At 32.3% G+C, this 12895-nt stretch overlaps 1 protein-coding gene across 5 annotated transcripts in view; it reads right to left on the reverse strand.

Moving 5' to 3' along the window:
• The window catches only part of LOC108903690 (mucin-2), a 288133-nt gene that overhangs the window by 128628 nt on the left and 146610 nt on the right, over positions 1-12895 (reverse strand). The window contains exon 1 of one of the 5 annotated variants that reach the window (XM_023456217.1): positions 2689-2863. The exons of the other annotated variants lie outside the window; for them this stretch is intronic. The gene's annotated coding sequence lies outside the window, so the exon portion shown is untranslated. Of the gene's footprint in view, positions 1-2688; positions 2864-12895 lie in introns of those variants that run through there. 5 annotated transcript variants of the gene reach the window in all.

Raw genomic sequence — 12895 nt, forward strand, 5'->3', positions numbered from 1 at the left:
TTCTTGCTAACCTCCGAGGGTTTGAAAGCAGAAAATATAAGGCAAAAAAAATCGCAGAGATCTGATTTTCAAATTGCTCGTTACAAATTGCAGTTTACGATGGTCTGTTATTTTCGAAAAAAAATCGGGGCGATCTAGGTAACGCGTGAAGCAATCAAATTTTTTAAGAAAAAAAAAAGCTTAGGCTTTATCAGGTCATGGAGATTCGGCATCGATCGATATTTGTTTAAGTACAGAAAAATTTTGTTGCGAAGTTTAGTTTTCATTTATTCACCAATTTTTATAAATTTTAGAATATTCTAAATGAATTCTAAAAAATGTGTACATGAATATTTATTATAACAATTGCCTTTACGTTGGTTTGTTATGAAAGTCCATTACAGGTTGTGGTTTGCTGTTATCAGGATTGGTTTTTATTTTAAAAGTTAATTATTATTGTACCATGCAAAAATGTGTTACGAATATAGCGAATTTTGAATTCGTGATACATTCTTGAGTCAAAAATTGTTAAGTGAATAAAAATCATTTTACATTAAATGCGGAGGGATAAACCCTGAAAGTTCTATCCAGCCTCTAATACCATCAAATCAATCATTATGTACAACCACAAAGTCAATATAATTTCTATGTAAATGTGGAAAAGCTCTCCGCTGATATCGATTATGAAGTTATGTTAGTAATTGCCAATTTAAAAAAGTACAATGTACAAATTTATGCGGATCATTTGATAATCGAAGTAGGATGGAAACCGTTATCTAATACTGAAGGGTGCGGTTTTCCGCAGTAAATCATAATTCCTAATAATAAACCAGACATTTTACGACTACAACTCCTTTTTACCACATCAACCAACACATTTTTCCTCTCGAGCAACTACACATCATTATTAACAAAAGTTTTCGTTAAGAAAAGTTGTAAATTTTTATGACGTGGTAAATTTGTTTATTATCTTTAAGGTTCGGGCTCGATTAAGGCCAATTATTTTCTAAAGCCATTCTTCTTATTTGCAACTAGCACTTCCTTTCCACAGAGACTCCGCTTCTTGAATAAACAATCGCTTATTGTTTGTGGCGTTTTGAATGGAATATAAATTATGAAACCTGCCAAACTGCAGCGGAATGAAACAAAATATAGATAGTATATCAGCAATCAAATTGGTATTTTGCTGGTTCCAGTACTTAATTATTTTCCAAGAATCGATATCTCTAAATAAATCGAATATAGCGAGAAAACCAAATTAAATGTTAATTCCTAAACAATTGATAAAATCACTTATCTGTTCCTTTTTTTTTTGTTTTTGTAAAAGAAACTTTATTAAAACATGCTACAATGTAGTTTACTGAATATTAGCAAACGAAAACATATACTCTAGTAAAAATACGGTAAATTCCTCCGTTTATATAAATAAAAAGACTAGAAAAAGCGTATCGTTGAATCGAATGCTAATTTAAATTTCTTGACAAATGCTAACCCGATACATCCTATTTTTGAGGAAATCACTTAAACAATAAAAGATTCAAAATAAATACAACCCACCTTAAAGTAGATAGGTATATTTAAAGTTCATGCAATAATAATGATAACATAGAAATGACAAATATATGGATGTAAAAATTAAAAAAAAGGTAACAAATGTTACACTACTCAACTAGGAAGTAACTAAAAGTTTGACTAGATACACAATGAGTTGCCAACTTCAAATGAATTCTTTTAATGGGTTTTATTGACCTTTAGAATGTTATATTTCAGTAATCGAAGGTATCCCGATTTTTAGGTCATGAATATAACAAGCAAAAAAAACACAAATAAAGTTTATAAAACAGACGCTAAAAATGCCCTATTTGTATTCGAAGTCTAAATATAACGTTATTCCACACTGATCAAAAACCAAAAAATATTTGACATTTATTTTCCATTGACCATGTTATTGACGTGTACAACGATACCTCGGGACACTCTGTACGTCAATCCGCCCGTAATATTGCTGAAAATTGTAACCGACTTGATTATTTTCAGAGAAACAGGATTTTCGTTTGGGATTATTTTTTTAATAAAAAATATCCAATGTGAGAATTTAGACAATCAACAAACTGTCATATAAGATTAAGAATGCAAATAATTAATATAACGAAAACATCAATTTTTAAACTGGTTTCGGAAATAATGACAAAATATTCAATTTTTCAAAATATCAATGCAACAAAAAACTTTCTTTTATTTCAACAAATTTTATTTAAGTTCTCCATTTTATTATCGGTTTTAATATAAAACTTTATTTAATCATTTTTAAACAAGTAGATACGATTTCAATCGGAAAAAGGATAAAAAATACTTATTTTGAAAAAAAAAATTTACATGCTAGTTCTATTTTGCAAATGTCATAAGGTATATTTATCCTACATTAAAAAAAATAAAATAAACTCAAATATATTTCCCCCAAAAACCAAATCACAAATATTAAAAAAATATACTTTTTTAAAGAATCGCAAACTTTACACATTTTCAAAAATTCATAAAAAAACACTTCCATCCCTACAAATTTTGAACTAATTATATTTCACTTCACTTTTTCAAACATTTACAATTAAGATATACAAGAAAGAAGAGAGAAAACCGGATTCAATGCAACGTATTTCGGAATACATCACCGGCATCAGCCAATCTCCCTAGGAGAGACGTCGTTCCTACCTTACGTGTCTCCGGGTGTCAAAATCCTCCGGGTTTTCCGGGGAAGTAAGACGCACAGGTTTATCGCACTTTTGAGACTTTTCCAACGAACGTACGGCCCGAATAATGAAAAAACGGCACGGTCAGCGGGCGACTGGCTGCTTGGCTGGTTCGTTTAGGAGCTTGGAGATTGTACTGGTGGTGCACGCCGAACGGAGAGCGGGCCGGCAACGGGGAAACTCTGACTTCGCCGCGGTGCGGTGAGTCATCGTCGGAGGCCGGCCGGCGCTGCGTTGCCACGTCGGGATATACAGGGTGCGAGAATCCAAGCTTAGACAATGTCTCCCAAATTGCACACGCCGAATTTTTACCTGGCGATACAACACCTCAAAGTAAGAATAAGAGATCGCACAAACACCACACAATTTTTAATTCTTTGACAACATTTAGGTGATGTTTAACACCACCACGCACGCAGTTAATGGAAATCGGCAACCCGTTAAATTGCCTGAAAATATGCTATAGTTTGAGATGTCCCGATCAAAAGTTGTCAAGGGCCCAAGACCCAAAAATGAGTACTTATCGAGATAAGCGACAAGTGAGCGAGTCTCATCCACTTATACAATCATAGTCTTTTTTACGGAAAGCCGTATGGCTCTTCTCTGTCTATCTCTTTCTCTATGAGAGAAACAAGGCGAGTTCGCTGATCGTTAAGTCCTTTATTTGAAGTTTTATGAGCTTTGGAAAACAAGTTTTTATAGCTGATGTAAGTTAGCATAAGTATTATCTTATCATTAACGATTAACATTAATCCACGGTTGTTTTTATCTTATGTACGCTTTTTCTTTACGCCCGTTTTTTTTACTTTCCACCAACTTCTTTAGTTTGCACCCTATTTTCATTTTACGTTTGTATTTTTTTGCAAACTTTTTTATTTTACGCCATCTTTTTTTAATTTCGCAAGCATTTCTTATTCTCCATAAGATTGTTTTTAAAGCATGCTTGTATTTTCTCCTGTATGTCTGCATTTTCTTTTTTCCATACTATCTTTCACTTTCAGTTCGCTTTTTACTTTACAGCCGCTCTTTTAGTTTACTTCGGTTTATTTTTTTTACTGTATCGTCCATATTTTTTTTGATCGTTTATTACATTTCATTATGCGCGTTTTTTTTTGCTTTTTTATTTTCTACCTTCATTTCTACTCTACATGAGTTGTTTTTATTTTATGACCGCTTTTTCTTCTGTATGCGGCCGTTTTTTTAGTTTACACATGCTCTTTTAGTTTAAGCCCATTTGTTTTACGTTTCACTCGCGTTTTTTTGCCTGCTTATTTTTCACAGTACGACTGACATTTTTAGTCCTGCTACTTTTATTATTATTCGCATTCTATTGACTATTCAGATAATGAAACGTCTTCAATATAGCCATACTTGTCTATCGTACGGATTTCTATGACTTACTTTGTCACTCTCACGTAAAGGCAGATGGACTATGTGGATTTTCCAGCCGTGTATATTACGCTCGCTTTTTTTACCTTACGCCACCTTTTTCTGTCTGCCTTAATTTTCCTCTACGCCTACTTTTTTACTTACCGTCTGCTGCTGCGTCTGCTTACTTTTACTATGCCACTCTTTTTTACTTTACGCCCATTTCTTTATTTCCATCGGCTTGTTTACTCTTTATGCTTTTTTCCTTTGTACATTTTTTAACATTACGTATGCCATTTTTATTTTGGTCCAGCTTCTTTTATTAGACGCCTGCTTGTTTTTATATTACGCACGTTTTTTTTACTTTACGCCCGCTTTTTTTTTTCTAACCGCTTGGTTATTCTTTATGTCCGCTTTTTTCCTTTATGCTTTATTCTTTCATTGTTTCTGATTTTTTTGCTTCTTGACAACTTTTTTAATTTAAGGTGCAAATCCACCAGCAAACATATCGCGAATAGTTCGCACACACCTTGCAAACAGCAGACAAAAGAGTGCAATCGATTTAGAACAACATATTTCTCTTGCTAATTCTTTCACGCGTCATTGTTTTTGTGTTTCATTTCTTATTTAGATAATTTAATATTCCACAAAACATACTTTTCCCTATATTTTCCCATAAGCATCGTAACTTTTTCATCTAGATAAGCAAAGCTAACGTTACAGGAGCAGCTCGCGATCTTAACGTGAACGTATTGCAAACAGATCGGTTAAAATTTGTTTGTTGGACGTGAAAATTTAATTAGTTGTTGTTTTTTCTTTTAAAACCCACTACCAAAAGGGAATTTCGACTTTGTATTCTCATTCACAAAGGACTAAATATTGTTCATGTTAAAACTGAGCCCCTTTGCTGAATACGCCATTCAGTCACTGTAGATAGGTAGGTACCTTATGTTATTCTTTGGACCTTTGAAACAGCTGCTTCCAACGTTTTCTTCGCACTATAACAGGTAATAACTTACACCGACCTGGATGGGTACAACTGACAACACGGCACCCATCCACCAGTGTGCCCTACGGTAATGTTACAGCATGGCGTCGTATATACCTACGTCCCGTATGTAGGGTATGGCGGGTGGGAGCGTTCGCAACAAGAAATGAAACACGCTTAAATACCATCATCGTGACCGCCAGTGACCGATCCTTCAAGAGTAGACTTTTGTGTGCGCCTCGCAGGATTTTTTCCGCTGACTCCGTTCAGCAGGGGACAAAAAAAATTGTATTTACACGGGATTGGTTTGGACAGCTTATGTGGTCAGCGGTGACAACATAGGAGGTATCGGTAAAGCACGTGACCTTGAACTCTTGGTTGCTCGCCATTACCGGAAAATGGAAAGAGCAAATGGGAAACCGCAAAGGTTGATTTTCATGGCATGACGTTATAGGCATTTAACTTAAAATTCGTCATGTGGAAGTATTCTTTTTTTTCAACAGTTTTCACCAAAAATTCTTCAATGTACAGAGAAAAATGGTTCGCCCAAATAACAGACTAGATAAAATAACTTGACTGTTAAATTTGCTTTAGCGAAAGTTGCTTAGAAATACCAGAAAACTGTTATTTTATATACCAAGGTCTATAAGTGTATTTTACAGGTCGACAATATAGCAGAACCCCGTAGGGCTTATTTATGTGTTTTGCAATAAAAATATGGATTGTGATGAAAATATTGACATTCAGAAGTCAGTCAAAAATGCATCTTCTTTGTTGGTGCCAAAAAAAAAGAAGAAACGATATAACTTTTCATACTGAAAGTTCAAAGATTGATTAACCTCAAAAAACCTTAACGTTATGAGTAGGGTTACCAGATCTATTTCATGACAGACCCGGAGAAATTGATCTCTAAAAAAAAGGACGTCCTTAGGAAATATCTACTTCTTTGTATAATTGACGCCTAAAAAAAGGTTCTGCATTTGCAATCGGGACAAATCGTAGTCTAAAAAAAAGACACAATCAGAAAATTGGATTTCGGGGGTAGGGCGTTGTATAATTGATGTCTAAAAAAAATCAACAAACCGCAACAAACAAAACCCGGAGAAATCACATGTTAACCCGGAGCCCGAAAATGTACCATCAAAACCCGGAGATCTGGCAAGCCTAGTTATGAGTGAGACAGCTCTTCTGGTTTTAAACCATCAGTACTTAAAAAGTCTCTCAAGTTTATAGTGTGAATAGGTATTACATGCTTAAAACGACCATATCGATAAATGGCAATAACATCGGCATATTCATTTTTTTTAAGTTACGAGCTTTCTTGAGGAACATTTTTAAATGAGACACCTGAAGAGAAATATTTGTCGATGAAGGTATTGTATTAGTTTTACCAATACTGCATTTTTTCTATATTTTTTTAGGTGTTCACAACTATTGGGCTGCAAATAAGAACTACTTGATGACTTTGTCTTTGACATTCATGAAAAGAAATATGCTGAAATTATAAATATCCCTTACTCCAAAAATAAAACGTAACGATCATTTACGAGTCAATAATGGGACGGAGGATATTCATTTTCCTTAATATATTTAGAAAGTTTTAAAATTGTTAACTAAGAACAATTGTCAAGATTCTCAAACTAATAAAGTCGAAGTATAGCTTGAAGAATCTCGTACAATAAAATAAATACAAATAAAAAATATTGAAATTGCAGTACCTTCCATAAAGTCTTGTTGCCGAAGAAGTATTTTTTATAGTACTAGTCATAATGATAAAAATACAGAGTGATTCATAAATGGTGACCAAAAATTAAACCTCGTATTCTTTATTGAATTTTTCCTATAAAGTTTTTATCTAGGACGCTTCGTTAAAAATATACAGGGTGTTAAACATGTAAATAGTGGAAGTGAAACAACGATTAATAGACGGTTTTTGTTTTGGCAGTACATCCACAACTCGCGTTAAAATTAGTTGTTTCCTAACTGTTATCTTCATGCATAGACAAATCTTTTTTATTTCGGTATTAATCCAGTGAAGACAAAATTGTAGTACTTAATCCACTATTATTTAATTAATTGTTAGGGTTTTACTACGATGGTGCATTGGTGGATATTCTATTGATATACGGTAAATATGAGCAAAATGTTGCGGCTGTAGAACAAATGTTCGCCAGGCACTAAGTGTAAGATTTGTAATGCTCAAAAGAGTATGTGGGTAAGTTATAACCCACTGAGTATAACCCCAATAACAAACACTGATAGTTATATGACACGTGTCATTCCCCCTCGAGTCCCAACAGTTTTCAATATATTCACAATGTTAAGTAAGGTCACTATGTATTTATTTTGTTCGATATTGTTTAATTTTACAACTTTAAAATATAATTTCCAAACCAAATATAAATAATTTAATTCACCAAATAATGAAGCTGGAAAGAAATAAATGAAATAATTCTTTAAATACAATCGGTATTTTTGTAGGTGCAGCATATAACTTCTTTTTACTCAGTTGACAACATGTAAAATGAGTTTGTACAAGCCTATTAATTAATACGAACGGATGGAGGAAGGTGCGAAGCAACACTGATTATGGGATGCTGAATTAGTAAGTCGAGACGATGAATAAATCGCCAGAGGGCGAATAGACAATCCGTCTCGGGGAGGGGGAGTCGAGGGGTTGAACCCCTCGCTTACACAAAGAAGGCAACTTTCCAATTCAATTAGGTCACCGGGAATATTTTCACGCTTTCTGGCTAGATCGACGCGTGAATAATTTTATCTTCATCTTCAATTATGAAATTAAAAAACTGAAGTAGGACACGTACAAACCAAGAATATTTTCGATGTTTCTCCTACCGAGTTTACCATGGCATAATATTCCGGAAATGATAATTTTGCAAAACGATTCCGCCTACTTTGGGTAATGTACCTGTTTTTCTTAATTCTATAAATATTTTTAAAAAATTGATAATTGCTTATGTGCAAATTCCAAGTTGTATTTTATAAGATTACAAATTTGCGAAGAATACGTTAAAAACTATACAATTAAGTCGGCACCATATGGAATACTTTTTTATTATTAATTTTTTGAAAAAAGTTTACTTGATAAAAAGTTCTGCATGGCCTAAGAAGTTAAGAAAAGCTGATCCTAATGAAAAACTACGGCCAAGTTATCTAATCCAATATTATCCATCTACCACATAAGCAATATAGCAAACCCATCAACTACAACGTTGATGGGTTTTTATTGCATGAATCGTTCAAATGGTTATTTAGAAAGAAAAAAACGCGGAGTGCTATTAAATTAGAGGGTGGAAATTGGAGATAGGGGTGAAAATGCAGCTCTTACGGTTTTTTGAGTATATTTCGAAAACGAAGCAAAATTTGAGAATATTGCATAGGAAAAATTATGTAGTTTATTTAAAAAATGTATTTACTGCAAAATTTATTAAAAACAAACAAAAAAATGCAAAAAATTCAAATTTTTGTTTTTTTTTAATTTTATGTATATAACTTTTTTCTGAGCAGAAATAGGTATAGGTATTGCTTCATAGGAAAAAATGTATATAAAATTTCCTACAAAATGATGGGTTATAAAAGTTTTTTCGATAAAAATAGACTGAGATAGGGTCGTTCAAACTTTGTCTTTTTTTCGGTTTTTACTGAATTTATGACAATATTGTTTTAATACTTATTTTTGAGTATGTAATTCATTTTTATTTAACAAAGAAGTATGTTAAATTAATTTAACAATAATATATAAAAGTTATATGGTTTTATATTTTACTCTTGAGTAAAATTTACATTTTTCGACGCAACTTGTATACAACTGCAAAAAATTGAAATATGATTACTTCAGTTTGGGTTTTAGGCCATGCAGAAATTTTTATCAAGAATAACTTTAATAATAACCAATAATAAAAAAGTATCCCATTTGGTGCCGACTTTATTGGACACACGGTATATGTGGCTATAATTTCGTAAACTTTGGTTAAAAATATAATTGTATCAATAGCAAATGGAAAATGTTTCCTTTTTGGTTCCTCCAATTGCAATATTTTTTAGAATAGATTGTCAAAGAGCATCAACAGATTTTCATGAATCTTTTTTGCCAGTCTTGATCTTTTTATCTTGTTTTTGTAATTTTTAACTATGTATTTCTGATACGTACTAACTGGAAATTACTAGTTAATTGCATTTAATAAATTTACTTATCCAATTTTCACTAATAAAATTGCAAATAGTACTTATGTGGAGTCAAAATATTAAGTGTAATTTTAAAGTATCTTTCAATTTTTCGCTAACTTTTTGGAGGATTTTAAGTTCATAGAAACTATGGCAAGGTTAGATTTAAAATACTTTGTTTCATTTACCTACGTATTTCTTCGAATCAATCCAAATTATCTTACAATTTATTTAATTAAATTGCATACCTAATAATTACGGAAAAAATCCCATCTTCTATCTGTCACGCAACTCTTCCCTCACTATATCATCAACATTCAACTAAACATATCTATGAGCTTTATCTTACTGTTCCGTATTTGTGAATTGGAACTTGTGGTAAACAACTTTTTACTCACACAAAATATTCAAACAATCTTAAACATTTTTTGTCTCCACACGAACTTTTTAAACCAATCTTTGCGACCGACCTTGGTGAGCGCTGACTCAAGAAAATATTCCTTGCTAATAACGCGATTCCATACGACTGTGGTTCAATGCTACCACACACATTTACCTCTTTTTTGCCGCAGTTATCGCTATTGCTTCCAATAATTCCAGGAGGAGGTCTAACAAAAACCTTCCTCAATCAGGTAAATTATAGCTTATCCGGATGCTTCAGCAACTGTTATTTATCTTTGAAATTATGTAAAATGATTATTTATTGTTTTTTTCTTGACAAATTTGACACATATCGTGTTTTTCGCGTCTTCTTATTAACTTTGTAAATGCACAATAAACACAGATGCGCCAATCTCTTGGTACACGACGATATTTCCTGAGGATAATTGCAACTAACGTTATCAACATCGCGTGCAAAGATCTCCGCAATAAAACGATTTAAGTTAAATTGGAGAAAAAGTGGTGGTTATAAAAGTTAAAAATACCACACTGCCCTGTAAGACGTTGGGTATAAATTTTTGCCGTCACAAACTCGCAAAATGGGAACTAAATGAGAAACCAGTTCGGAATAAGGCAAGGTGAGACGAGCGGAACCCCGTCTAATTGAGAGATTCAAATTTACGGTCAAATTAAGCGGTCGTTTAGACCGTACGCGGCCGTTAAAAAAATACACTGTAAATTTGCCGGAGGATCTTCAAAAGTAGAAAACGACACAAACCGTAAGATGGAACAGAGGTTGTAAAAAAAATATAAACTGTAATTGGAACTGCATATAAAACAACTGGATTTTATTTTCTTTATTCGTTCAAAAAAGACCATCCTTGTTTGGTAAGGGCGTTAGCAAATTTTAAACCGATTTAAAAAGAAATACCTTCCATCTTTTTTTAGATCAATTAAAAACAAGTTCGTCAATTGTACCTTTCCAATTTATTCTATTTAAGGAACACTAAAAGAAGATGTGCAGTTCGTACGAAATTTGTTGAAGTAGAATTGCAAAAAACGAATAAGCCAATAAAGTTCTGTTATCGGAACTACTGTAAGAATTGACCGCGACAGGGGAGTGCCATGAAATTTTCTGCCAATGTTCTTGTATCTCGGATGTCGAATGCGGTATTTCCAAGAAAGTGACGCAGTGGTATTTTTGGAATTCTATATCTTTTATTTTCGGGAATAAGTATTATCTTGTACTTAGTTGCAATGTTCTATTTGTAAATTGAAATTTAATATCTTATAGAATTATCTGTTCTAACCTCACTTATTTTGTTTATCATGGTTTTGAATTCGCGAAGAGAGCTTTAGAAGGACGAATTTAAAAAAACTATTAATATAATTATTAAATTTCTATGGATATATCTTGCTTAAAATGTCTTACATTGTATCATTAATGTCTTCTATTATTCCCTAAAAGGAAGCAATAGCTCTATATCCTCTTGCAATAAAATACCGAACGACTAATACCAGTGACATACTTAAAGAATTCATTCTCAAAGCCCAGCCCATGAATGCTGACATTGCAGAAGCTGAATGACTCATCATTTTTTACTTTCGTATGCATAAAAGTTTCTTGCCCAAGTCGCGGAATTATAAACACTTTTTTTATCATGTTCGTTGGTAAAATCTATTGTTATAATATCGAATCGCTTGCTAGCACAGTGGATCAATTATTATTAAACTTGTTTTACGTTTATTAATTCTTGACCCAATCATCTCAAGAAAATAGTCAAGAAATTGTTACACTTTGCTATATTGTCGTATTTTTTGACGGGTTACAATAAATTTTTTACAATTTATTGGTCAAATTCAAGGCTATCAGCTTTTAGAGTAAAAATCAATCATGTCTATTTATTCATTATTATTGTGGTTTTTATTGTGCCCTTATTACCGTGATTTATTGTTTGCATCTGTCTTATGGGTGTTCAAAATGGCCTGTGTATAGTAATGTGGAATTAAGGGACATATTTTAATTTATGGCGAAGCAAGGCAAAACGCATTAGAAGCTTCTCGCTTGCATGCAGACAATTTCCTGGTAGACACGTGCCAAATGCTGCTACCTTTACCAGGGTAGTTTAACGAAGACGTGAAAAGGGAATGGAGACGGATGGGGGTGCCAAACGTCCACATCATATTATAGCAGCCGTGAAACAAATTTTATGTATTGTCGATGAAAATTCCCCTACAAAGCAAATCGTTCGACAAGTACCTGCAGTGTCTCGATGAACAGTTGCACAAGGCTCAAATGTATCCCTATCATGTACAGCTCAAAAAAAAAATGCTCAAAATTCTCGTTTTACATTTGATGTGTCAGTTTAGATTAAGCTGAGTTTACAAGCGGGAAAATTAATATTTACTACACATAAGTCTGGGAACTTGAAAATTCTGAAACTCCCTAACTAAAGTTGGTAACTATGTAATTAATATTAAAAGCCACTAAAAGTCACCAAGATTTTTTCAATTTTCGAAAAAACGAAAATTTCTCGATACTACCATTTTTAATTTTTTTTTTCTTATAAAAATCACATTTTTTTAAATCCTCATATTCAGAGTGGTGTTTTTCGTTTTCTATATTTTTTATTGATTGAATTTTTTTTTCCAAATTTAGCTTATTTCACATAACACTATTCTGAAAATTTTTTAAAATGTACCTATAATAGAATCCCAAGATTGAAAAAAATATATATGAAAGAAATAATTGAAAGTGGTAAACATGAAAGATATTTCGATTTTTTTTAAAAAGTTAAGAAAAAATAGAAGATCGTTTTGAATAATTTTTTGAATTTTTTTTTCGAAAACTATATCCAAAAACAAAGAAAATGAAAAAAAAGTTGTTATTTGGTCCATTTTTGGACGAACAATGGACTTTAAAAAGACATGCAACGAATTTGAACTCGAATAAATCATTTTGAAACCATCCTCCTTTGACTTTTTGAAATTATCATCACTCGCTGCATAAAATAAATTTTTTCAATTTTGGGATTCTATCTATACATTTTCAAAAATTTTCAAAATGGTGTGTATGTGAAATAAGCTAAATTTGAAATTTTTTCAATCAATAAAAAAAACAGAAAACGAAAAAAACTGAAAAAATTTGAGGACATAAAAAATGTCGATTTTTTTATTTTTTTTTTTCAAAAATGGTAATCGAGAAATTTTCGTTTTTTTTCGAAAATTGAAAAAAAAAACAGTGAAG

This window comes from Anoplophora glabripennis, unplaced genomic scaffold (assembly GCF_000390285.2).
Source record: "Anoplophora glabripennis isolate ALB-LARVAE unplaced genomic scaffold, Agla_2.0 scaffold70, whole genome shotgun sequence".
NCBI classification, from domain to species: Eukaryota; Metazoa; Arthropoda; class Insecta; order Coleoptera; family Cerambycidae; genus Anoplophora; species Anoplophora glabripennis.